Source organism: Trichosurus vulpecula, chromosome 1, assembly GCF_011100635.1.
Source record: "Trichosurus vulpecula isolate mTriVul1 chromosome 1, mTriVul1.pri, whole genome shotgun sequence".
Lineage (NCBI taxonomy): Eukaryota > Metazoa > Chordata > Mammalia > Diprotodontia > Phalangeridae > Trichosurus > Trichosurus vulpecula.
The window spans coordinates 505,279,476-505,302,783 of record NC_050573.1 but is presented as its reverse complement, the minus strand read 5'-3'; the positions used below and the strand labels follow the sequence as shown (position 1 = coordinate 505,302,783).

At 38.4% G+C, this 23,308-nt stretch overlaps 2 pseudogenes; both read right to left on the bottom strand.

Moving 5' to 3' along the window:
- Positions 1 to 1,973: 1,973 nt before the first annotated feature.
- LOC118834533 lies at positions 1,974 to 3,023 on the bottom strand (annotated as a pseudogene).
- A 15,976-nt stretch (positions 3,024 to 18,999) lies between these two features.
- On the bottom strand, positions 19,000 to 19,361 carry LOC118840764 (annotated as a pseudogene).
- Between the last annotated feature and the right edge of the window lie 3,947 nt (positions 19,362 to 23,308).

Sequence of the window (23,308 nt, the reverse complement as noted above, 5' to 3'; positions counted from 1 at the left end):
AAAATAGTCTTTTAGGTAAATACGTGTTTGACATTCAGGCAATGTGGCCAGCCCATCGGAGCTGCACTATCTGCAGTAGAGTTTGAATGCTTGGCAGTTCAGAGTGACAAAGGACCTCAGTGTCTGGGCCATTATCTTGCCAGATAATCTTCAGAACTCCTTAAGACAATTCAAAAAGAAGTGGTCCAATTTTCTGGCATGGTGCTGGTAGACTGTCCAGGTCTCACAGACATACAACAATGAAGTTAGCACAAGGGCTCTGTAAATCTTTAGTTTGGTACTGCAGTCTAATACCTCTTGTCTCCCATACTTTCTTTTGGAGCCTCCCAAGCTCTGAACTAGTGCTAGCTCTGGCAATGTGTATATCAACTTCATCATTATATGTACATCCCTGGAAAATATACTGTCAAAGTAAGTGACCTTATCCCCATCATTCAAACTTTTTCCATTTGCTATAACCAATGGTTCCACATATGGATGGTATACTGCTACACAGTGGAGAACCTCTTTTTTCTTGGTGTTGATTGTCAGGCCAAAATTAGGACAGGTGGCAGAGAGCTGCAACTTTGTTGCATCTCAACCTTAGAGGCTACACTGAACGCCCAATCATCTTCAAACAAAAAGTTATGCATCAACTGTTGGCTTGTAGCCTTTTCAAGTTAGTTTACCATCAGTGTGGTAGCTGACCTCCACGTCATTTTCGTCCTTGTTGAAGGCATCTAACAATATTGTTGAAAACTACATGCTAAAGGCATGGGAAGAAGCATGCAACCTTCCTTCACACCACTGGTGACTGAGAATGTGTGAGAGCATCATTTTTTTAAATGACCAAAACTTTAACTTCTATTAAATGCTGAAATATCAAAATTATTGTTAAAATACTTTCCCAAAAATGTTACATTCCTTTTCACCAACCCTAGCCCCACAAGTAGAGTATGAGCAGAGGAGAGCTGTCAAGACACATCACATATGAGGATATCCAAATGATGTAGCAACTTGGACTTTGAAATCATGCTATACCACCCACAGTCACTCAGGCAGAAACACCTACTTGACTAGCCATGTGACCCCTGGGTAAATTACTTAGCCTCTCTATGCCAGAGCTTCATCACCTATAAATTGGGCAAAACAACACATCCACCCTCCGCTTAGGGTTATTGTAAGGAAATTATTTTGTAAACCAGCTGCTATAAAAATGGATCACGGGAATTTATAAGTCATCTAATCCAAACCTCTCTCTTTACAGAGGAAGGAGATATTATTTTCAGGAGTGAGGCACTAAGGCCTCATCTCTTTCTCAACTCTATTCAAAATAAAGTTACTAATATGGGCATGCGATCTTTGATCAAGAAGTGAGGTTGTCACTTCTCAAGACCAACAAACTTTTAGAGTGAGCAAAGGTTACAAATAGTAGCATTACAACATCTTCTCAAAAATTAAAGGCCATTAAGAAATAAGGAGGAAACTGGTTAGACTATCCAGCTACCTGTAGAAGCCCCTAGGATTCTTGAAATACATAGGACAATCCCCTGAGAAAGAAAGGTAATAGGATTTAAATCATCTAAATCCCTCATTTTAAAAATGAGAAAACTAAGGCCCAGAGAGGCAAAGTTCTAGGTAGTATCAGAACTAAGCTGTGAATAGAGGCGTCCAATCTCAAATCCAGTCTTCTTTCAACTGCTCTGACTCTAAATTCATTGCTCTTTGCCATTAACAGATTATTACAATGGAAACTATACCACCCCACCACTCCCACAAAAAACTGCCAACAGATGTGCTATTGTATTCAAATGGAAGAACATGGAAATAACTTTCTTTTTCTACTGGGATGTTTGGGGATGGGGGAGAATGTACACAGGGAGAAACAGACCAAATAAACTAGACAAAATGATGCCTGACTTTTCCAGGCCTTTATCCCAGCTTCTCTTCTCAATCAATACTCCCCTCTGCACACTGGATCCTCCGATTTCATTTTAAGAGTCATTAGGAAACCCAAATAACTTCATAGTTCCTGCTTCCCGGCTGCTGTCATATTTGCCATCTTTGTCATCACAAGCAAATGCCAACAGGGGTCTTTAGGGATGCTAGGCCACTGTGAATGTTGGAGACTCATACTGCACCTCCCAGGGCTTATCACCTGTCTCTACTTCAGCAATATCAATAAAGTGGTCTTCAGATGCCAATAGAAGCATCTTCCCATCATGGCTAAAGCTGAGGGTTCTCACTGGCCCATTCAATCTGGAAAAAACGTCTCATACACACTAATTCGTCAACATCCCAAAGGCTAACCAGTGCATCAGCACTTCCTGTGGCAAAGTACTTCCCCGTGGGGTCAAATTTGATGCAGATGTAATTGGAAGGATGAGCATTGACAGACTGCACAGGCTGCTCAGGATAGCTGAGAATGCTGATACATTGCCACTTGTCAGGAAGAACATATTGTTGTCATTATTCCAGGCGATTTCGTTTACTTCAAATTTAAACTGCTCCTCTGCTTTGGAACGGTGGGTCTTAGCATCGATGAAAGTGACCACATCGTCTTTGTTGCCCACAGCAATGGTCTGCCCATCGGGACTCCAGCAAATGTTAATATTCTCCCCTTTAGTATTCACAGTGGCGATGCATTTTGTAGTTCTAACATCCCAGATGCGAATAGTTTTGTCCCCAGATGCAGTGACAAAGAGGTCTGGATTACTCGGGTGCCAACAAAGCTGATCCACGCTGTCCCCACGCCCTCGGTAGTTATTTTCTTTTACCAGGCGGTCCTTGTCCAGCAAGAAGACGCTAGCCGTCTTGTCGAAGGAGCCCAAGGTCAGGCGGCGCCCGTTACAGCTCCAGGCCACCGAGTGCACCTTGGCGCTGTAAGCCCGGAACTCCCGAGTCTTGCTGTGGCTCCGAAACAGCTCCTGCATCCCGGCCAGATAGTGGGAAGTGCATTCCGAAGAGCTACCCCAGGACCCGGCCCCCTCAACAGCGCCCAGCCCCAGCACAGAGCTCCCCGCCAGGGTCGAGGCGCTCGCCATCCCGCGCACACAGAGCCGGGCCGCGAGCGCAAGAGAGCAAACACCAACCGCCACCCACGCGCCGCTCTGAGAGCATCATTTTTAACAAGAACCTGTGCAAACATCCAGTCATGAAACTGATGAACTCCACGCAATGAAATTTCACCGTGATCCTCCACAAGGCCTCACAAATGACAGTATTAAAGGCCTTTGGTCAGGCTGCTGAACATCGACTTCAACCTGAGGTACATGGCCAACGATTTCAGCATTGGTTGATGACAGTCTGTTGAGAACACTATGGAAGTGTTTTCCCTATCTCTCAAGGATCACGCCCTTATCACTAATTAGTGTGGCTCCACACTAGTCAAGATGTACCAGAGGTCTTTGCCCAGAAATAGTCTTCAGGGCATTGTAGAAGTGCTTTAGGTTGTTCTTACCAGTGTAAAATTGAATCCAATCTGCCTTTTTACTGAGACAAAAATCCTGCAAGGTTTAAGCTTCACTTGCACTTTACTTTTGATGGAGTTAAATGTTGCCTTTCTGGCAAACCCTATATAATTCTTGTTTGCCATTTAATTTCTCCATCATTTTTGTCAAGCCATTCCCGATGTTTGTGAGTTCTGGCCCAGATAAGCAAATGCAGTGCTGTACACAAAGTCTCTGAAAGCTGCCCACTACTTTTCTGCTCCACTGTTGCTAGCTATGTTCTGACTTAGCTTTCTCCTTTAGGTCAGCAATTAACTGTTCATGCACAGAAAAGTGCTCTAATTTGTTGACATTAAGTCTTCTGATAGTTGTCTTACCTTGGGGCCTCTACTTTTGTTGAACATGAATGTTTAGCTTGGAGAGAATAAGTCTATAATCGGTCCAGCACTCTTTACCACACATTATCCTTTGTCACTCTCACATCTTGACTGTCTCTTCTTACAATGATGTAGTTCATTAAATGCTAGGGCTTGCTACAAGGGTGCATCTGTGAAGTTTTGTTGTATTTTACTAAATAGAAGGGAGTATTGGTGGTGACAAGACATACAAGCCTTCAGTAATAAGTGTTCCTTCCGACTCCATCCCTCCCAAGGACTCCCTGCCACGTCTCATAGTCTGTGCCAACTCTAGTGTTAAAGTCACCCAGAACTATACACTTGTCCTCTTTTGACACATTGATGATGAGGGTCTCCAAGTCATCATAAAATTTTTCTTTGACCTTATCAGGGTTCATCATGGTGGGAGCATACTCTCTGATGATGGTGATATAGTCCTCTCCTGTAAGTGGCCATTGTGTCGTCATGAGCCTGTTGTTCATCTCTTTTGGGAGGCATACAAGCTTGTTGACTAGATTAGATGTGATTGTGAAAAGTAGGTCAGCTTCACAGTGCTCCTCATCACAGTGGCTTCTCCAGAAAAAAAAAATGTGTATCCAGCTCTGACTTCAGTATGCTAGCCTTTATTTGTTGGCCTCGTTTCACTCAGGGTTGCTATTTGGATGCGACACTTGCTGAGTTCTTTTACAACAAGAGCTGTTCATCTTTCAGGTCTACTGGATTTCATGGTCTCCATGAATGTGCACACATTCCATGTACCAATGTTGTGTGGAATTTTCTCTACAAAAATTTTTATGCAATTTTTTGTGTTTTGATTGCAGGGAAGGAGCCCATCTGCTGCAGGAAGCAGGCCAGGGTTAGGTGAAGCAGACGCTTTTTAGGACACCTTTTCTAGCCCCTTCCTCATGCCAGGAGGTGATCAGGATGATTCTTAAAAACTGCCAAATTCATTGCTGCTTCAGTCCAGAGAGAAGACCTTATGGCCTGGGCCACCTGTCTTCAAGGTTGTGACTATAGCTCTCAGTGTACCCACACTTGTTGCTTTGTCATTTGCTTGTCACCATGTGACTTCAATGTAGGAAAAGTAGTAAGATAGTAAAAAAATAAAATGATAAAATAGTAAACTAGTGGAAGATGAGTATTGTGTTGATTTGTGCATGAATTTCATTTAAGTGAGGCAGAGTTGCACAAAGTCATCAGCCTCACTCTCTCTTTCAGTACTCCAAGTCAGTGGCAAGACAAAAGTCAAGATGACAGGTGGTGGCTCAGGATTCAGTAGACAACCTTGGTGTCTTCAATGTATGACCAAGATCTAAGTACTTCATAGCATCTGCTTCTGCTGCCTTCATGGCTGTTGGAAGAAATTGCTCTTATTTATCTATTCTGTGGGGAAAGTCTTCGCGTGCTTAGGGTAGACACCTCCTAACTCATCAATGGGTCTGAGGTCTATTTGTTACCCTCAAACTTGTTTAGCCCATTTGCTGAGACAGTTTTACTGGGACATGGTTACTAGGCATACTACAGCTTCTTGGAGCCACAGGTGAGAGTTGATGAACAGCCCTGAAAAAGGCTTGATAAGCCCTCACACTAGTGGTGCTAGTTCTCCCTGAACACCCTATACACTCCATGAATATTATAGGGTATTATTAAAGAGATGCTGAGAATGTGAATGGGAACCACTGAACTCTAAAAGCCAGCATGACTTTACCAATAGTAGACTTGTCAGCTAAGCCCTCTTCATAGCTTTTTTTGTTCTTTTACATGAGAGGCATGATATAGAAAGAGAACATTTTTTAAATCTTAACAAAACTTTTGACAATGGTTCATGTACTCTCATGGATATGAAGAGATGTGGCTTAGATGACAGTATAGTTAAATAGACTTTGAACTTGGTAAATAAGTTGGACCCAAACAGTAGTCATTCATGGAAAACTCCTTTTGAGGAAGTTCTCTTTTGACATTCTCCAGAGATGTCATTGACTCTGGACGGTTCAAGAGTTTATCATTGTCTTCAACAAAGTTATCTGAGGTATGCTTATCAAAATTGTAGGTTATGTGTAATGGGGAAGGATTACTAACTTATTAGATAAGAGAATTAGGACTCAAAGAGATCTTGACAAGCTGGAATGGTGTGACAAATGAAATGAGATGAAATTTAATTGGGATAATAAAATGATACCATTCAATAGCAAGACATGTCTAGATCAATGAGGAGTGTCTTATGCAAATTATCTAGGCTTGACTCTTTGTTACATGACTGTATGTATACTCCTCAGCTCACAACTATCTCTGTTGTTCCCACCCTTTACAACTTAAAACTTAATTTATTCCTTTATTCAATCTTATCCTGAGCTCTCAAGAAATCCAGGAATATGTTTGGATGTTTCTTTGTAATGCACAGCATTCCAAACTCTTTTACATGAACTAACTAGTTGGAAACCTCCTATTCCATTAAATATCATTGATTAACTAAATTGAAAAACCTCCTTTTCCAAGAATAGTTACTCAAATACAATTTATCAATTAATTTATTTTAAAATCAATCAATAAAATGAAGGAGATAATTAACAATATTTTGGTTATGAAGATCACAGCTAGAGGAAACTCTAATCCTGACTATAACAGCACATTGTTTCCTTTCAGGAAACACAATTTCACCCCTCATTTAGCTCCAGATATTGATTAAAATATCTCAAAATTCTTCATATTTCTCCTTAATATAAGAATCAAATTAAGTTTTGAGGAAATAAGTTATGATAATTCTTTTTTTAGTTTTCTCTTCAGCCATCAAATAAAACAATATATCCAAATTCAGTGTAAACTTCCAGTTCTTCACAAAATATTCATAGAATTATTTTATAATGTTTTCTAATAAACTAAGTTATTAGAATTCTGGCAAGAAAGAATTTTTTTCTCCCATTCTTCCTCCCCACCCCCATAGATTCCTCATAGAACTCAGATAAAAAAATGAAACACATATATACCATACTCTCCCTGACTTCACGGAGAGAAGTACTTCATTGCAAGAGAGTTACAGAAATTATCACTCCTACTTGACAGCACCAGTTGCCTTTTCCATTTGACTATTAAAGACATAGTGACAATATCAACAGTATCTAAGAGAGAGTAGATGTTGCACACATACACACAAATAAATACAAGATAATTTTGGGAAGAAGGCAGTAGCTATTGGGGGATGTCAGGAAAAGTGTCATGTGGAAAGGTGACATTGGAGCAGAGCTTTGAGGGAAATTGAGGGATGAATGCTCAAAAGTACACAAAAAAACTGAAGACCACTCTTAGAACTATTTAAGATCTTAGAGACCATCTATTCTAAAGCCTTCATTCTATAGATAAGGAATCTGAGGTGAAGCTGTTTGTTCAGTCTTCTTCAAATAGTAAGTAGCAGCATTATGATTAAATCTAAACCCCTTTGATTCTAAATCTTTTCACTAAACCATTGATTTCCAATAATACTTTGACACCACAAGATAGCAGTAGTATTTTTTTAGAGGGGGGTAGCAGTGAAATGTTCTATTTATGTATTTTTCTTTATGCATCTTACATGGAGATATCCCTAAAATTTTCAAATTTTGCTTGTTTCTTAGCCTAAATGAATTATGTTTGAGAAAGGAAATTAAATTTAGCACTGACCTTTAGGATACAAACACACAATACAATTTCTTCTCCAGTTCTTGGATTAATTTAACTGGGATGGTTATTTTGAAGTACAATTATAGGTAGTGACCTAGAAAAGAAAGGTGGGATAGAGAAATTATGACTAACTTATATCATTTGTTTCTGTCTCTTCTAGTACACTATAATGAGTTGTATTACTTGTAATTTCCGTGAGAGTTCTGAAAAGAATTGTGAAAGAATATAAATCATTCTTCAGGGAGAAGCTGAAAAAGCTGATAAAAGGGAAAAACTAGAAATCAAGCAAACACCATTACCTTTCTTGGGAGGTATAAGGTACTTGGGAATTAGAATTGTTTCATTCTTTGAGTTTGTGTCCCAGGAACCTAGCAGATAGTAGACTTTAAAAAAATGGTTGTTGATAGATTGTTAATGTGGTCTCCCAGATTATTCTCCTCATAAAGAATCGTAAAATATTCCTACCAAAATATTTGTTTTAAAGGTGAAAGTGATTATTTAAATCACCAATTTCTACCTTTCTACCTTACATGAAATTTTCAGATGAAATGATGTTGATGTGTAGATTGGGTTAGAGGCTCCACAGCCTCAGGATAGAAAGTTACTAGTATGGGTAATGAAAACCTCTCCCCCTCCCCCCACTTAGATGTGTGATTTTATTGGTGTAGGACCCAGTGATCAAATTGCCTTTCCCAATGTTTATTGATGCCTGTTCTGTATTTAAAAAGGTGGTTGGGGGATGAAAGATTTAGCTATTGACCCTATTTATCACAAAGCATTTTTTTCCCATCTTTCCCTCAGTTTTTAATTGGGAAGTCAAGATTGAGGGAGGAAAGCTTAGCATCTGTGAGGCAAAGCAACAACAACAAAACAAAACAACAATACTTTTTTTCTTTTTAAGGCACTAAAGAGGATACAAGAACTTTCAAAAGGAAGTATAGCCATGAGAATTTTCAAAGTTATACATATAATCATATATTATATATTATAATATTACATATGATTATACCATATATCATATTTTGTGTTATATATCATTGTTAGATATTATATATACATGTAATCATATGTATAATTGCATATATATTTTAAAGAGAAGCAGCATGGAATGGATAGTTGTGGTTAAAATATAGAATCCTCTGTGTTTTACTATGTGCAGGAATATTCTTTTTTGGCATTCTGTTCAGAATTGAAATTTTAAAAAGGGCCATTTCCTCCAATCCACCCAGAAAGAGAAAAAGAAAGACAGGTAGAAAATCAGAAAAAAGAAGGGAAGATAGGTTGCTAAGTCACTTGCTCACAGTCATAGAACCAGTATGTGTCAAAAGAGGAATTTGAACCCAGATCTTTCTGGCTCCAAGGCTGGCTGCTCTATCCACTATGCAACCTCGACTCTTGACTAAAAAACATGAATGCTTGAATAAAGGAATAATCTGTGGTGGTGTTAGTAGCAATAGAAAAGAGAGGACCGATGTTAGAGAGATTGAGGAGGTAGAATCCACATGACTTGGTAATTGGATGGCTCTGGAGGGAGAGGCACAAATCAACAATTTTTGAGGTTTTAAGTCTGGGTCACTGGGAGAATGATGAATATCCTTAGAAGAATTATGGAAATCAAGAGGAGGAATAAGTGATGGATTATTTTTTTATTTATTTTTGTTTTTGTGTTGGGGCAGGTGGTGGTGCATTAAGTAGGAAAGAAATTGATTAGTTTAATTTTTGATGTGATGATTCTGAGATCGAAACAGGACATCCAGGTGGAGATGTCAAATAGCTGTATGGAAGTGCAAGTCTGCATCAGTCAGTCCTAACAGAGGAGTTCTAGGTTTATGATAAAAATGTGAGAATCATCTCCATAGCAATAATGGTTGAAGTTGTAGGAGCTGAAGATTGCAGAATGAGAGAAACTTAGAGGAACAAGGAGCCAAAGAGTTGCTAGAGGTTAAAAGCAGATCTGGGAAATCTGTTAGATATAAAAATCAATAAACCTTGACGGGTACTAATTAAACTAATTGAAGGCATGAGGCAGCTAATTCTACCTAAATAGAACTCAATAGACTCTATTTATATTTACTCACACATATACATGCATCTTTATACATTAGCACCTTCTCATTTAGCAATCTTAGCTATCCAGAATACAGCCAATGACCTATAAATTGGCAAAAAGGAGGGAGACCCTGATCTATGAGAAAAAGAATTCTAAAAAAATGATCTTAGAATAACTGCTAATCTTTAGATCTCAGATGAAAATTTATTGATAAATTGATGAGTATATATTATGTGAATGACTTATAGCATCATGTAATATTGTATATTATAGCCATAGATCATCCTATCTCCCTAATGGACTAAAACATCCTTGAGGGCAGGTACCGTGTGTTATCTAAACCTTGTGTCTCCTCCAGCACCTCCTATTTTGTGCTTCATTGAGTTAGAACTAATAAATATTTACTATTGCTTAAAGAAAAAATTCTACCTCAGTATTTCCCAATGCAGTTTCAAAAATAAAAGCTTAGATTTATGCATCTTTAGGTCTGAAATAAACTTTGGAGCAGTGGTTAAATGGTCTCGAAAAAGGGGAATTATCTCAGGAAGGCCCTAGATTGACCCTAGGGAGGGGGGTGTGACCAGGAATGTGAGAATAAGGGTTGCATTTGGTCCTCTTCTTTCATTAATCATCAGTCTTTCTCCAATACAAGCACATTTATTTTTATCCCCCACCTCTGGCTGTGCCAGCTACCCATTTCCTTCCCTCTGAACCAGATTTTGGCACCTCATAAGTTCCAACCATCCAAACCAGAAGCATTGTGTATACCAGTAAGAAAATCTCATCCTCACCTGTCCCCCCACCCCCCGACCCCACTCCCCTGATCACATTGTGGTGACAGATGCCATTAAATGGTGGGCAAGCATGATTTTCGAATAAGAGCCATGCCCACTCACTTTTTATCTGGGACACACGATGAGATGAGCAGTCCTGGACATATTGTGATCTGTATAGCAAATATTATTATATTATCCTAAAAGATCTTCTGACACCAACTCCTAGGTACTTGTTCTTCTCTCCTGCCATGGTTCCTAGTAGTCTGAAAGTAAATTGGTGGGCCCTGTATCTTTGCACAGAGACATTTTGGGGGGCAGACTGTGTCTCCTGCTTCTGTTGTGATGTGCCAGGAATTGGAATCTGATGCCAGGATATCAGGGCTTGAGATAGTTTCCCTGAAGTTATTCTTCTACAAGTTCTGGCAGGTTTTAAATTTGCTACAGGAGTTTGAACTGGCTTCTTTTGTATGTCCTCTCCGACAGCCTCTTCTGACTTCTGGCACACTTTTTTCTTTTTCTTCTTTTGTTTTTGGACTGGGGCAAGGAAGAGGAAGTGTTTACTTTTCTTTCTATTTTTTTGATCATTGTGATATCTCTGTGTTTTTTGAAGATATTTGCTGGGATGTGTGTGGGAGAGCTAAACAACTCTTTAAATTTTCATGTTGCTATTTTAACTGGAAATCAAACCTCTTCTAATTTGTCCCTTTCTCTCCTCTGATGCTATCATTACACTGGTTCAGGAAGCAATTGGTTGGTCTCCTTATCTCACATCTCTTCACATTCCAGGTCTTCCTCCAGTTAACTGTCAAATTAATCTTCCTAAAGCACAGGTCTGACCATATCACTCCCCCTAGTCAATAAATTCCAGTGGTTCCCTATTGCCTGCAGAATCAAATATAAAATCCTCATTTTTGGCTTTTAAAGCCATTCAGAATTGGCCCCTTCCTAGCCTTCCAATATTATTTTACTTTACTCCCCTTTATATACTCTGTGATCCAGTGAAATTTGCCTCATTGTTTCTCAAACGTGATGCTCCATCTCCCTCCTCCACATCAGCATCTTCACCGGCTGTCCTCCATTCCCAGAACATTCCTATTCCTCATCTCCTCTTCCTAGCTTCTCTGGCTTCCTTTAAGTCTCTGCTAAATTCCCACCTGCAAGAAGCTTTTCCCAGCCCTCTTTAATCTTAGACTACCCTCGATTTTTCCTGTATATCTTGTTTGTACATAGATGTTTGCATGTTGTCTCCCCCATTAGACTTCTTGAGAGCAGGGACTGTTTGTGCCTGGCACTCATGCTTAGTAAATATTAGCTCACCTACTGGGATCAGTTACATCCATTCAATAACCAAAGCCCTATATTTCTTTCAAATTTATTAAGGATTTATTCATAGAATGTTGCGAGGTTATAGGGAAATTCTTTAACACCTACTTTATACTTTGCAATCACAAACACCTAGTTTATAATTTGTGATTACATTCTGGGCCCTCCATGACTATATCAACTGAGGTAGGTCTCCTATCCCGAAATTTTCTCTCATATATCTCCAGAATCCCCAGACGGGATGATCTCTTGACAGTTTAGACAGTGAGGTTTTATTTTCTCCTTTGCTCTTCCTCTCTTGTTCTTTAACATGCCTCACTGCTCCAGTCTCTCTCACAGCACTTCAATCACTTTAATGAAACTTGCAAACCAGAAGCATCCGTAGTCAGAACTTTATCTAAGCTGGCATGGAAAGAAAATTAATCAGAAATATAAATTTGACTTTAAGGAGCAGAGATACTCTTTGGAATAGGAACCCCTTCTCTCCAGAAGGGGACAGCAGTAGATGAGAAGGGGAGAAGGGGAAAGTATCACCTCAGTCATTCTCAGCAAACAAAGGCAATTAGTTTCTCAGGCTCTCTTCCTGTAACTCACCATCACTCATATCTACAAACTCTCAAACCTGATGAGATTTTTGCTATCTCTATCTTTCATGTTAAGGAAGAACAGACTGTTTCCCCCACCGGGGTAATCATGCCCATTATTCCTAATGTCTTACATAGACAAATACTGGGGACCTTCTGCAAACAGCAACTTGTCTCCAATGCCTTGCTACAACGGAAGAAAAAAAACATTCTACAACAGAAAAAAAACCCAACACCTCCTCCCCAAATTGAGACCATGCTCTCTAAATAGGAAGTGGATAAGCTGAAAGGCTACAAATGCTCTCCTACTTTTAGCTCCCCACCCAACCAATCTCTACTGGAGACTTACCCTCCAGAGAAAAGTTTGCCCTTTTCTGCCTCAATAATTAGCTGCAATGCCATTACTCCATGATCGTGCTTCTAGTCTATTATTTTGGCTAACAGTTTAAGCTCGAAAACACATCCCATCACAATTCTGATAAGTTATTTAATGATTTACCTATCTAAAATACTATAGTAGGAACTCAAACGTATACTGATCCTTGGCACTATTCAGAGTAGGTTTCTTACCCACTTCAGTTGCCCTGATCTGTTGAAGCCAAGTCTTTTTGGCTACAGAGGTCAGCTAGAAGCACAGAAGATAGAGCATTGGACCTGGAGTCAGGAGTTCCAAATCGGCTTCAGACACTTACTGGCCATGTGACTTTGTGCAAGTTGCTTTATCTTTTTGCTTTAGTTTTCTCATCTGTAAAATGGGTCTAATAATATCACCTGCCTCCAAGAGTTGCTGTGAGGATCCAATGAGATAATAACTCTTAATGCTTAGCACAGTGCCTGACACATACTAAGTGCTATATATAGCTGTTGTTGTTGTTCTTATTGTTATAACCTTAAGGCCACACAAATCATATAAACATTAAAATGTAGAAGCTTTGTTTAGAGATAGAATGCCAGAGAGCATGTAGGGTTATCTTAGCATACAACTTCTTTCCCCCTTCAATTATAAACACTAATCTCTTTCCAGTAGCTTGTTTTTTAAGACTTATGGTAAAAAAATTATTCTAGAAGCCTCTGGGCCATGATTCTAGTATTTTACTTTTTCATTAAGCTACTCATTTTCTGCTATTTACAGTCTTTTCATAGCATATCAATCGGAGATTTTATTTTCTTATTAGGGAATTTTCAAAATATAGGTACTTGATCCTATGATCATAGAATGTCAGAATAAGAAGATAATTTAAAGATCATGTATTCCATCATTTTTTTGATGGGGAAACTGACTTTCTCAAGGTGACACAAGTAACAGAGTTGAGGATTTAACACAAACTTTTTCTGAAGTGTTGAATCAGTAAGTCAATAAAGACATCAATTATAGTCATGAATATGCCTATGTAGTTCTGTATTACAAAGTAGGAGAGACTCTCCCTGAAAAAAGGTAAAAGAAGTATGATATTTATTCATACACCAGAATATCATAATATCATATCCCATAACCAAATGTTCAGCTCCCACAGCCATTCAGCCCACTCTGTCGTAACGCAAGGAACTTAAAACACCATATTACAGTCTAGAGCCTGGCCATCCCAAAACCTCTCTGACCCCCTGCTGAGGTCTTCCCCAAAACAAACTCCCAGTACAGCTAAGTCAGTCTGTTTAGTTCTAACAATCACAAGGGCGGCCATTAGTAGCCATAACATCTCTCTCTCTCCCTCTCTCTCTCTCTCTCTCTCTCTCTCTCTCTCTCTCTCTCTCTCTCTCTCTCTCTGTCTCAGCATTTTCTGTGACATAACTTCCTTTTCCTGTCAGCAAGCTCCTCTCACCACATGTGATGTAAGCAGGTCACATGGCCTATTAGTGGGTGGGAAAGAGCTTCAAATCTAATTGCTACTGCAAGTAGTTCAGCTAGAAACTGATTTTTCTTTCAGTCCTATATATTATTTAGATGGTTTTTGGATGAAATGAATTCATTTCAAGAATTCTAAAAATCGAGGATGCCTTTCTTTTGATAAGAAATCTTTTCATACATTATTATTTTTCCACCTTAGATATTATCTTTCTTCCCCCTAGTATTTTACTGAAACATGAGGGAGAAGATCTATATATCAAATAAAATTTCTTTTTAATTCAAAAACAATATTAGATACTGGTAGTGAAATTCTATACTACCTATAGATTACTCAGGGAATTTGCCAAGATATTATACTATTTTTTCGTTGAAAACCAGTCAAACAATCAACAATCATTTATTAAGTGCCTATCATGTACCAGGCATTGCAATGTATGTATAAAGAATGAAATAATCTGGAACTTACATTCTAATAAGGGAAAGCATAACTACCTATATAAAATTATAGATTATAAATATAAAATAAAAATATTAATATATACAAATAGTCATATATAATGTAGTTTAGGTGGGAGGGTACCAACACAGTTGAGGGGATCAGGAAAGTTTTCCTGCAGAAGATGGTACTTGACAGGCAAGGGACTCTATTAGTTGGAGATGAGAAAAGGGGATATTCCAGGGGAATGTGAGATGACCAATGCAAAGGCATGGAATGGGTGATGGAGTATCTTAAGTGAGAAATAGACAGAAGGTCAGTATGCTTACATCACAGAGTGCAGGATGGTGAGTCATGTTCAGTGATGCTGGAAGTATAGAATGGGTCCAGGTTGCAAAGAGATTTAAACATCAAATAGAGGAATTTGTTTTTGATCCTAGACATAATAAGGAGCCACTGGAATTATTAAGGAGGGAGGTAACATGAGTAAGGTAACTTGAGCTTTAGAAAAAATCACTTTGGCAGGTGAGTATAGAGTACTGGGAGACTTGTGGTAAGGAGATCAAATAGAAAGTGACTTCAATAGTACAGGCAAGGAGGGATAAGGACTTCAGCTAAGATGACAGCTGTGTGAGTGATAAGGAGATGTATGGGAGAGATATTTACAGAGAGAAATGACAAAGTTTGACAACTACTTGAATAGATGGGGTGAATAAAAATGACTAGTTGAAGTTGTGGGCCTGAACCGTTAGTGCCTTCAACAATAATAAGGAAGAAGGGTTGGTTTGGAGGCAAATATGATGAGTTTCACTTTGGACATGTTGAATTTGAGGTACCCTTGGGATTTCCCATTTGAAATGTCCACCAACAGCAATATGACCTTGGAACTCAGGGACAGGTTCAATCTGAATATACAAATGTTAGAGTCATTGGCATAGTGAAGGAATGTGGATAAAAAAGAGAATGCCTAAGACAGAGATTTGAATATGCTCAGTTAGTGGGCACAACACGAATAATGAATGAACTAAAGATACCTCAAAAGATCAGTCAGGTATCTAAAAAGGAGCTTTCTCTTTCTCTCTGTATCTTTCTCTCTGTTTCTCTGTCTCTCTCTTTTCCACATGCCCACTCGTACACACACACACACACACACACACACACACACACACACACACACACACATACACACACACCCCAGAGAATAGAGAGGATCCCAGAGGAAAAGGTAATTAACAGTGTCGAAAGCTGCAAAAAAAGTTAAGAAAGATGAGGATTGGGAAGAAGTCATTAGATTTAGCAATTAAAATAGTTCTGTTAACTTTGGAACGAACAGTTTCAATTTAGTAGGGAAGTTTGAAGTCTCACTCCAGAAAATTTAGAATGGAATAAGAGTAGCATAAGTGATGGCAGCAAGTCTAGATGAATTTTTCAAAGAATCTAACTGAGAAACAGAGTAGAAATATAGGGTGGTAGTCGTCAGAAACAGTGGGAATTAGAAAGGATAACCTATAAAAGTTTTCTTTTAGTATGCATGTCTGGAACAGACAGTAGAAATGGATGTGTTGTGCCAAGAGTTGGGCAAGAGGAGGAGGAGAATGATTAGGGTTGCTTTGGGGAAGTATCCAAATTCCTTTAATAAGCACAAGCTTCTTTTGGAAATAAAGGGCCATCTTTTAAATAGCAACACTCTGTAAGTGTTGCTGTATAACAGCTGATTTGGAATATAACTGCTTTTTAAGGGTTAAAATGTATATAATACAAATGTCAACATCAAGGTGAGTGTGAACAGGCCACAACTATAGCCACTGAGAAAATTCAAAGAATAATAATAAAAGCTAAAATTTATAATGGAATACTACTGTACAATAAGAAATGAAGAACAGATGGACTTCATTATAACCTGGAATGACCTATATGAACTGATGCTGAGTGAGGGGAGCAGAACCAGGAGATCATTATACACAATTGCAGATGCACGGTATCTGTAAGGACTAACTTTGATAGACTTGACTCCTCTCATCAATACAAGGTTCAAAATCAGCTCCAAAAGACTCATGATGGAAAAAAACTATACATATCCAGAGAAAGAATTATGGAGTCTGAATGCAGATGGAAGCAAACTATTTGCTGTCTCTTTTTTCCCCTTGTTTTTTGGTTTATTTCTCCTTTCTCATGATTTATTCCATGCGTTATAATTCTTCTTTACAACTGGACTATTATGTAAATAAGCTCAATGTGAAGGTATGTGTAGAACCTACATTGGATTACACACTGTCTTGGGGAAAGGGGAGAGGAGAGGGAGGGAGAGAAATTTTGGAACCCAAAAACTTGTAGAACTGAACGTTGTAAACTAAAAATAAAAAATAAATTTATTTTTTAAAAAGCTAACATTTATATACACTTACTATCTGCCAGGCACTGTGCCAAGCACTTTGTGATTATTATCTTTTTTGATTTCACAGCAACCCATGGGAAGTAGGTGCTATTATTATCTCTACTTTACAGATGAGAAAACTGAGATAGGCAGAGGTTAAATGACTTTCCCAGGGTAACATAGTAAGTATTTGAGACTGGATTTAGAACTCAGGTCTTTCTACTCCAGGCCCAGCACTCTATCCACTGCACCATCTAGCTGCCCTAAAGAAAAACCAGAAGTAAATGTTATCATCAGGAAAATGCATGAAAGGATGAAAGGATGACTTGGTCATATGGTGAAGGAAAGAAGTTACAGATAGACAGCCAGAGTGCTCTACTAGTATTTTTTTGATGTCAGAGAAAGCAAGGAGGTCTTCCAATGTATTAGGTGGATTCCCCATGGCAGACATATGGAAGGGTATGGACAAAAACCATTCAGGTTGGTTAGGCATGGATGAGTTTCAGTATTCATTGTTGGAGGGAACAACCAAATAAATCAGGTCAGCGATTCATTTGCATATTTGAGAGTATCAAGAGCTATTGAGATTAAACAGATCAATATTGTGTTTATGAGTGGAAAGAATGAATAATAGTGAGTCTGTGATGAGAGAGAGAATAATTAGAATATGATGTAATGGTGTGGAAACTGAGACAATGTAAATCAATATGAATGGTTTGGGCCAGGGGTAGGAAACTTGTAGTACCAAGGCTATATGTGGACCTCTAAGTCCTCAAGTGGGGCCCTTTGAAAGAATGCAAACTTCACAGAACCAATCTTTCACAAATTTCAAAAGTTTGTTCTGTGAAGTTTGGATTCAGTCAAAGGGCTGCACTTGAGGACGTAGAGAGCCCCATGTGTCCTCAGGGCCACATGTTCCCCATCCCTGGTTTGGGCAAATCTGCATGTGGATCCCTAGCCCAGGGCAAAGTGATGTAGGGAGAGGGAATAGTAGCATGGGAGGCCCACCTAGTCTATTTTGGCAAGCTCACATGTATATTAAATCCTAGTGCCCGTACCACAGAGTGATTTCAGTATTCTGGATATGTCTAAATGGTGCAGTTTTGAACTTTTAGCAATTTCTGCAAAAGAAAAGAGAATGCATGGGAAGTGCCAATCACCAATGGAACCAGAATTTAGAGATTTAGAGACATCAGTCTGAGCATTAGTGGGTTTGTAAACACTATTTCCTAATATATCTTTCATTGAGGAATTATTGGTAGAGCTTACCATAGTGCCTTGATTATGGTAGGCATTGAGTATTATTTTAAATACATGTACACACATATACATGCGTGTGTACACATATATACGCATATATTTAAATTAATGGACTAAAATAAAAACAAAATAAATTTCCCCTCATTGTTATTTAGAAGAAACTAGGAAGTAGGATTGGTCACTGAGTTCACTGCAGAGTATTCTCTATTAATGTTGAGTGAAAATTTTATTACAGTGTTTGTGATAGATACTATTTACTTTATCTTAGCTCATCTATATGTATATCCTAAAAGCAAATTTATTTTGTGTTATGAAAGGAAAGGAATAGAAATTATGAGATAAAATATTTACACAGTTGCATCTAATTCTGAGTTGATATGTACTATATTATGGTTGCATACTAAAAGCTACTCTGTATTTAGTAGTAAAAGTTCGTTGCTAGACAATAACCTTTCACATCACACTAGATGTCTATAAAGTAAAATAATTATAAAGACACTTAATTGATGAGTTTGGCCTTTAAATGGCATTCTTTTAATATTCACAGGTCAAGATATTATTATTCATGATAAAAATTAGATCCAAAGTCACATCAATATTGGCTGTATTAATGAAAATGCTCATGGACAGTTCAGCACCATCGAGAATAAAGAATACACCAAACAACCTAACATTACCTATGCACATGCGCTTTGACTATTTAACTTTCTTTTTTTTCTTTTTTCAAGTTTCACATCTTTATTCATCTGTTAAACTCAACATGATTTTATGCAACATGAGGGAAAAATCAAGCATTTCCTAACTGTATGCAGAATTGTGCAGACGGCTCGTGGAAGACCTTTATTTTCAGCAGCTGAAAAGCATCATTTCCACTTAAAATTCTGGGCCTTCTTTCTTCAGTTTGCTATAATCCACATTCACTGAATGGAACTTGTACTGGTCGGTGGGGTTCATTTTGTTCCAAGGCCCTGGGTTATTCTTTCTGTCCCAGCTGACGTCGGGGTTGAAGAGCGCCAGGCGCATACATACAGCGTGGTTTCGGGGTCGCCTGCGCGGATGAACTCGAACACGGGGATAAGGCTCGGGTGCTTCTTGGACTGGTTCATGTGCTGAATATGGTGGCGGCTGCGGGACTCGGCGGCTGCGTTCGCTCGTTCTCTCGCTTGCGGCCCAATGTCACCGCAGAGGAGGAGGAGGACACCAGACGACACTGTGGAACGCAGGCACACACTCATGCTCAGCCCAAGGACCCAGGCGCCAGGATCAACTACTTAACTTTCATCTTGATGAATTAGCACAGTTGCTCCTACACTCTGATCATCCCAAGGGAATGTTCCCTCAACCAGTACACATCCGTACCTTCTCATCAAATGGAACTCTTGTCCATGCTCTGCCATAAAACTGATGAGGAGAGACTACCCAACCTTCTGGAGGCCTGTCTTGGGTTCTTTGGATGATTCACATTACATTTCGTACGTTCTTTTTCTCTTTCATTATGTGATTGGCCCACCTCTTTTTCAAGTCATTCACAGTTTTAAGAACAATTTTTACACCACAGTTTGCATTTAATTCCTCATCACTGACAGTTTGTTGAAGCTTCCTTTTACCAACTGTGCTTCATTCCATTGTCTTTTGGGCCACTTGGAGAATCTGGGTTCAAATACCACCTCAAATTCTTATTAGATATGTGACCAGGGCAAAACACTCAATCCCTCTGAGATCAAATAGTTATTAATGTGTTTCTTAGTGGAGTCTTGTCTCTTGATGTCATACGTGTATGTGAAGTGATCAATATAATTCTCAAGACAACTCCCTCTTACTTGAAAATTCAATTCTAATTAGGAGTGATGAAAATGATTTTAATGAGAGGTGAAGCCATAGTTGCTTTAAGCCATTGCTCTGGAAGACCATCCAGTTTACATAAACTGTCCTCACTATAAATGTGTTGGTGATCTGTTTTAAATAGAGAAGTTTTTTTAAGCGGAGATAGAAAACTTTAGTAACCTCTCGATTTTATATATGTCTATTTTTATTTCAAAAATGTCCATCATACATATTTGCAGCTATATAGGGAAGCTCGATGTTGCAGTGGATAGAATGTTGGGCTTAAAAAACTCATCTTCCTGAGTTCAAATGTGGTCCCAGACACTTACTAGCTGCACAACCCTGGGCAAGTCACTTGACCCTGTTTGCGTCAGTTTCCTCATCTACAAATGAGCTGCGGAAGGAAATGGGAAACCTCTCCACTACTTTTGCCAAGAAAACCCCAAATGGGCGCATGACCAGTTGGACATGACTGAAACGACTGAACAACAACAGCAATTACATACACTTGCAATATAAGTCTTAGGTGGAGAACTGATTTAAATGCTTTGTAATAGTCGATAAGAGCGCTGTCATTGTTACAGTGATTTCACATCGCTTTCAGCAATCACCAAATCAATACTTCCTTGCTCTTTTCCCTCCTGGTATTTTGGGGGCACATCTCTTGAGTTTTTCATCCAATTTACTTGTAATTTGTCATAGTTTTTTTTCCCCAGAAATACAAAAAACCTGAATGCTTTATATAAGGTATACAAAAACATACTTGGTTTATATTTTGGGGGAAATTATTGGTGTTCTCATGTCGTGGTAAGAAATTCATGTTGCTTTCTACTAAGTAAGATAGGATTAGACTTGCATCAGAGATGAAGGAGGTAAAGTGCTTTCCTGTAATTCATGCTTCACTTTGAAGTGTTTGAGCTAATAATAGGCTTCTTATCTGGTCACATCATTTTCTAATTTGTTTTCAGAGAAGCTGGATTTTCAGTCACTTCCATCAACTTAACCATTCCATCATTTTAGTTAATATTACCCAAGATTTCTTTTACATGTTTGAGCCAAATATTCATTTTTTTTTTAAATTCTTTTTTTTTTAATGCAATTTATTTATTTAACATATTTGGTTTTCAGCATTGATTTTCATAACAGTTTGAATTACAAATTTTCTCCCCATTTCTGCCCTCCCCCCCCACTCCAAGATGGCGTATATTCTGGTTGCCCTGTTCCCCAGTCAGCCCTCCCCTCTATCACCCCCCTCCCCTCTCATCCCCTTTTCCCTTCCTTTCTTGTAGGGCAAGATAAATTTCTACGCCCCATTGCCTGTGTATCTTATTTTTTAGTTGCATACAAAAAGTTTTTTTGTTTTTGAACATCTGATTTTAAAACTTTGAGTTCCAAATTCCCTTCCCTCTTCCCTTCCCACCCACCCTCCCTAAGAAGTTGAGCAATTCAACCTAGGCCACACATGTATTATTATGTATAACCCTTCCACGATATTCATGTTGTGAAAGGCTAACTACATTTTGCTCCTTGCCAACCCATCCTGCTTTATTGAATTTTCTTCCTTGACCCTGTCCCCTTTCAAGAAGAGGGAGGAAGATAAAAAAAAAATAAAAGGCAGGGGGATGATGGAGTGGAGGGCAGATGGGGGTGGAGGTAATCAAATATTCATTTTTTATCGTGTTGGATTTCTTTTGACAATATAGTCAACCAGAAACTTTACACATCTACTTTCTTCAAAAGTCCTCTCTGTCCTCATATTTTTTTGCTTTTCAAGCTTCTATAGGATACATTTGACTGATACTGAATTGTTTGGTTATTCATGCTACTTTGTTATTTGTTTTGCTTTAACTTTTTATTTCTACTTTCAATTTCTGATTAAGGGAAACTAGAATAAGTGATGTAATTTTGTAACATTCTTTTTCCTATTTGCTTTTGTTACTGTGGTTGCTTTCAGTTGTTCAACATGGAATTATACTTTAACACCCTGATTTCAAATATGACTTTACATTTTTATAATATATTTGGAATTACAATTTCTGTTGGAATGCACAGTTGTATAACTAAAACATTCCTGGCCAAAATTGTGCCCATTTAGGTTACCTAGAATATACCTACTGATAATTTGTATTTCCTCTGTGGAGCAGTCAGTCAACAAAAAACTTTTAGTGTCCAGCAGTCAATAATCAGTATGCTTGGGCTCTACTTTTCCTGGTATCATTTCTGTATTATAGAAATTTCTTCATGGAAGTATTCCCTGTACTCATCAATGATAACACCTTAGTTTTCTGGGAAGAGGTCCAAATGTTAATAATCCAAGAAATGGATTGTGAATGACATCCCATAATTTTATAGACTTTGAGAATATCACGGACAATTTCTTTGTAATTTTCTGCCATGTAGTTTTGCAAAAAGTTTTTACTGAATTTTAAAAATTATTTCCATGCAGCTCTTTTTAACATCATTTAACTCTTCTTCAAAAACTATATATGTGTGTATGTATATATATATATATATATATACATACACACATATATACATGCACATACGTATACACATACACACATCTATATATATATATATATATATGTGTGTGTGTGTGTAGTGTGTGTAGTGTGTGTGTATACACAAATTACCATCCTACCATGTTCACCTCTCACAATAGCCCCTCTTTCATTTTTGCCTCACTGGTTCTTGGAAATGTATTTTTTCGAGGTATCAATCAATTGACAGATATTTGTTAAGTAATTACTAGGTTCCAGGAAGTATATTTGGAACCATGGTCACAAAAATAAAAGTAGGCCAGCCCTCATCCTCAAGGTGATTGTTTTCCCATTAAAAAACCAACTACTGCACATATAGTAAATTAAACATGTATATCCATGTTTATGTAACATGGATATACATGTACTAAATATGAAGCACTAGTAGATGGTTGGGGGTGGAGCAGGGATCAAGAAAAACTTGAGAGCTGGAGTGTAACGCTAGAATGCTTTACAGGCAGTCAGGACAACCTACACCAAGACATGGAGAGTGGGATGTCATGTGGGAGGAATGTTTGTAAAGAAGAGCAGGAAAGCCAGTTTGGGTAGGCTGCATAGTATGTAGAAGAATAATTTGTAATAATCTTGGAAAGAGGCTGGAACCAGGTTGTGAAGAGCTTTAAATGCCCCAAAGAAACAATTGGATTTTATTTTAGACAATAGAGAGCTATGGGAATTTATTGGACAGGGAAATGACATGGCCAGACCTATGCTTTAGGAATATTACATTGGCAACCAATAGGCTGGGAATCAGGGAAAGGAGAAATTGGAGGCAAGGAGATCAGTCAAGAAGCTATTGTTACAGTCCAGCTAAAAGG